Below are 5,331 nucleotides of genomic sequence, written 5' to 3'. Positions count from 1 at the left end.
GTGGTGAAGCGGTGGTTGTGGTCGGTGGTTGATGTTGTGGTTGTGATCATGGCGGTTGGTCCAAAATAAAGATAGTAAAAGAAAAACGGCTATCCTGAAGAGTCGCAGCACGCATAAATGACATGTATTCCCACTAGACAACGGGTTTGGGCCTAACTACACATGTACTTGCCGAGATACCTCACCTAAGGGACCTGAATGGTGGTTTGCGAATCTGGTAACCACAACACTACCCCCTTCCCTTTTTACAGACTCGTCCCGAGTCGTCAAATTTTCGTGTGCCATCATGTGTAGTTTTCCCCTAGTACATTTTACCTACGGATCCCTGAGTGCGACATTCATGGTATTCGTGTCCCCAAAATAAATAACCTGAGGGCTGCGTAACTATCTAAACAAACTCACTCACACGGACGACTTAAATAAAATTGCCGGCGCTAGACAGACATGCCGGGGGCGCACTCATATGTACAGTACATCTTAACCTTAACTTACAAATTTTACACTAAACCATGGCCCAGGATCATCGAACTCTGCAAAAAGAAAGCAGTTAGCAGGGAGCCAGGCTGCCCACATGCAGTCTCTGGCTCAAAACAATGCAGGTGACAGGGAACGTGGTTGGCTGCTCACACGCAGTCCAAGGCCTTCCCTTTTGAACTGAACTCAGTGAACCACAACGGTGCTTGGGCTGCACAAACGCAGTCTCCGTGCCAGCTCAAGTGGCACACGCAATGAGCACAACGAATGGATGCATGAACACAAACACGGTGCACGGGCCGCCACTGCAGGCCCGTGTTGTAGCTGCCAACAGGGCAGTTCTCGCAGCTTGCAAACTGTTGCCTTGATCCTGGCGCACATGGAAATGAACAGGGGGGGGCAAAGCAAAATTGAACGGGGCTGGTGAACATGGGCATGGCATGGCAAAGGTGAGCAGGCAAACACAGCCCGCAGAAGAAGGCCGCTGCAGGCAAACACAGCCGGCAGATGAACTGGCCGGCATAGGCCTTGAAGTACAGCAGCTGCAGACGAAGTGGCCGGCACAGGCCTTGAAGCAAAACACGACCAGCCGATGGCACAGGCCTTGCAGCAAAACAACAGCTGCCGATGAAGTTGGCCGGCACAGGCCTTGAAGAAAAACAGCCAGCCGATGAAGTTGGCCAGCCTTTGCCGTTCAGTGGAGGTTGGTGGAGGGAGTGCGGTGGTGCTGGCCACTTGGAAGGCGGGCTCGGACCTACCTACCTGTCTCCCTCCCACCTATCGCCTTTGCCTGTCACTGTACATACCCACTCCCTTAATTTGTCAAACCCCAATTTAGCCCCAACTTATTTTTTTTGTTGTTTTTATTTCTACTTCCCCACTATAAATCGTCCCCTAACCCCCTTTATCGTCCTTGTTCGGCTAACCTATCCTGTCACCTAGCCTACTCCCAACCCCTACGTTCCCTTCCCAGAGGGGAATAAGGGAGAGCTAACGTCCTGTGCCGAGGCCCAACTCAAGCCTCAGAATGGCCTCCCCAGAGTTCGGCGATCTTAACACCAAGTGGGTCCAGCGGCCCACAACGACAGCGAGGGGATGGATGGTGCGGAGGGGTACATCTCCTAATCTACCCTAACCATTAACTCTTAAACTACCCCGGGGCTTTCAACAAGCGCCTCTCGCTTAAACTATTGGTTCTATAAACCCAGATTCCCGTCGCCTGTGTTGGTGTCCTTACAATTTCGGGCCTCGCCCCCCAATTTTCTCTCCGTGCCCTCACACGGTCTCCTGGCTGGGACACGTGGCTCCCTTTGGCAGGCACGACCCTCTGCCGAATCTCCCGCTATGGCACCCCCGGGCACTACACTGCCTCCGAGCCTACCAGCTCCCTAACACCGGGCAGTGCCCCCCATGGCACCTCCCCTGAAACGCACACGTGGCAGGCCGGCCTCCCGGGCCCCTTTCCGAGGGTCACCCGTGCCCACAACACTGCCCACGCGGCTAATGGCGCCCGGGGCCCTCGCACCAAGCAGGCGCACCCGTGCCCACTACGCTATCCCGGCCCCCCATGGGCCCATGGCCTACCGCGGCCGACTAGCCTGGTGCCCGGGGTACCCACTCAGCGATACTCACCTTTCGCAGCCACGCTCCCAAGCCCGTCAACAGGGCTCCTGCACCCCTCCAAATGGGTCTCGAGCCTACTTTCCCACCAACAACAAAACGACCTCCATTTTTCAATTTGACTAACCCAGCTAACTCAGTCTACACTGACCCCGGGGTCCCTTGGGTGGGAGTCACTCCTCCCCCCAATCACTCATCGCACCATGCATTCCCCATTCACTCCACACACACAGACCCGCTGGCCTCACTCACTCACCAAGCACATGCCTCACAACTCACCAACTCTTCAACACACACACCACTGAACTCTGCCATCCTTCTAACTACATCCCCTAACTAACTCGTGCTCCCACGTCGTCCCTTACACTATAGCACGTTCCTTTTAACACTACGTAGCTAAGCTACGTCCCCTCTACACATTCACAGTCTGTCTCTGTCTCAAATAAATCATTTTATTTCACAACCTAAAGCTCACTAAATCCCTCTACCTAATCCATTCCACAGACTCCATGAGGACTTACCCCTGCCCCATGAAGTCGGTCTAACTAAGCTAACCCTTCCCCCTAAGTAGTTTCCATCCTGTGCCCAGGTCAAGGGGGTCTTTTACCCCTTGCCCAGGAATCCTTTGCACCCGAAAGTGAGGCTTGTTCTTTTTTTTTATTTTTTTTTTTCTACATGCGCAGCGCCAGCGCGGCAACTCAGAGCTCGCGCACTTTGCACCTGCCCGTGACGTCATGCAGCTGCACGTGTTCCTCGTCCCTCCTTGGACGCTACCATCCGGCAGAGATACCCCTCCTGCCGGATTCCAACCACACGTGCAGCCATGACGTCACCGTGCGCATAAAAAAAAACACAAGCCCCACGTTTCGAGGGGTTCCCCACGCGAACACATGTGCTTTGCCCGTTGGAGCTTAACACACACGATCGCGTGGAGAACCCGTCGGTCCAAATCCGTTTACCTGCCTAAACTTTGTCCGTCCGCGGGATCGGCAAATCCACCGCGTGCGTTTCCGGACCGGGACTTCACTCTCGCAAGCGAGCACGTGGTGGTCTCGTGCGTTGCACAGCACGAACCGCGTGCTCACTGCTGGGTGAACCCGGCACGGTCCTCGAAACAGCTACAGCCGCTACTCGGCTTTCGTTCCTGTCATGTCGCCGTCGTCGCCTCCATTCAACACACGCATACCTGCGTGTTACGACGCACACAGTCCACTCCATCACATTCACACCGGGAGACGCGGCTGCGTGCTCCCGCATGCCAACCGACATCTCCCTCACATACCGCTCTCTCACACACACGGTCTCCCTTGCACACGGCCGTTCACTCACGCGTGCCTCACTACTCACACAAACCATACTACTCACACACGCGGGGGAACTCAACCGCTGTGCCTCATCCACACACCGTGCCTCACTCATACACGCGGGGGCACACACCCGCGGTGCCTCACTCACACACACGGCGACACTCACACACGGTGCCTCACTCATACACCGTACCTCACTCACACACGCGGGGGCACTCATCCGCGGTGCTTCACTCACACACACGGCGACACTCATACACGGTGCCTCATCCACACACGCGGGGGCACTAACCCGCGGTGCCTCACTCACACTCCGTGCCTCACTCACACACGGCGTGCTGGGAAGCATGTACTCCGGCACCATCGCCACCACACCACTCACACACGGGGTCGCTTCCACACACGGGGACGCACTCACACCTTGCACCACACACACAGGGACAACCACACTGGGGATTTGTGTCCCCACAAGGGTCTCCGGGGCCTCCATACCCCCCAAGCTCTCCGTGCACCTGTCCACAGCACTCGTCCCCTCAACCTCGCAAAGCACGACCGAACTCACCTGGTCGTGACTCGCCTCAAGGGGGCATACTCCCTCCCCTCGTTCCTGGAGGAGGCCATCCCGCTGCTCGCACCGGGTCCCTACACGCTCCGCGAGCTCACCCCCATTGTCCTCCACTACCTCCGTGTGTGCGTGCGCGTCACTTACCCCGTCTTCATCGTGTAGTCTTCCCTCTATCGTTCCCATCTCCCGTGTCTCTGCCAACTCTTCACCCTTTACCTCCCTTGTCTCAACTATTATTTCTGTTGTCGTCACCTCGTGTCTCGTCTCACACGTTTTGGTCTCCCCATTTAATTTTTCCCTTTCGGTCATCGTCACGACCCTCGCCCAACACGTTCCACGAATTATTTTTTCACCCGCCTCCACCGCGGGCCTGTCAGCCGTTGCACCCCCACCCAGCTCGTTTGCTCCCACACGTGGAGTCGCCATTCCCAGCTCCCTGGTCACGGCCTTCATGCCCGCCTGCAGGCATCGGCCCATGTTCTGCGTCTCACCCCGTAGCTTTCTCGTTTCTTCCTTCATGTTCGTTTCCATTTTAGTTTTCATGCGTTTTATTTCGTTTGTGAATGTATCCATCTTTTCGTTTATTTGTTTGTTCATGTCTTTCATTTCGTTTTTTATTTCATTTGTCATTGCCGCATTCATTTGTGCCAGCATGGTGAATAGCTGGGCCATGTCGGATGCACTCAAGTGAGCCGTTTCGGCAGGGGTTGGGGAAGGGTCTTGGTGGAGAGGGGGGGGGAGGTGTCGTCATACACCGCGGCCGCTGCCGCACCCACCTCGGGCCCTGGGTTCAGTTGGGCGAGTCCGTGTTCCTGCACAATCAACATTTCCTGCTCGGGGATTCCATCCTGGACCATGGATTCTACATTACTACACATATACATTTCTAATACCCCCGGCTCCCGCTCGCCTTGAGACGCCATCTTGCTTCTCGTGAAGGGTTAATTTAACTCGCTCGTAATTTGGAGGGAATCGGGGGTCGCTTCTCTCACCCCTGGACCGATTCCCGTAAATTTAGCCGGAGACAGGAGAGCCCGTTTTCCTGTTCTCCGATACCAGTGCCGCGAGGAGGGCGATGAATTTGTATCGCACGACCTGACACCAGTGTTGCGGATTCGCGCCCGCCGGCGTGCGAACGGCCACGTAACTCGAATCGCGGCACGTCGCCCACCGGACGGACAATCCAGTCGTGACCCTCTCGGACTAACGCCGGGAACCAGTCACGGGTGGACCTTTCGGTCTCACCGCGATCGAGCCAATCAGCCCCCGCGTGGGATAGGGTTGCTCGCCAAATTCGAACTACCTAAGTACCCACGCGGAGGGTAGACCGGGCGATCGCACCTCGCCGCAGGTCGACTTCGGACA

Source organism: Eptatretus burgeri, chromosome 7, assembly GCF_056783735.1.
Source record: "Eptatretus burgeri isolate ZD-2024b chromosome 7, Ebu_testis_v1, whole genome shotgun sequence".
Classification (NCBI taxonomy): domain Eukaryota; kingdom Metazoa; phylum Chordata; class Myxini; order Myxiniformes; family Myxinidae; genus Eptatretus; species Eptatretus burgeri.
Note: the sequence above shows the minus strand (reverse complement) of the source record.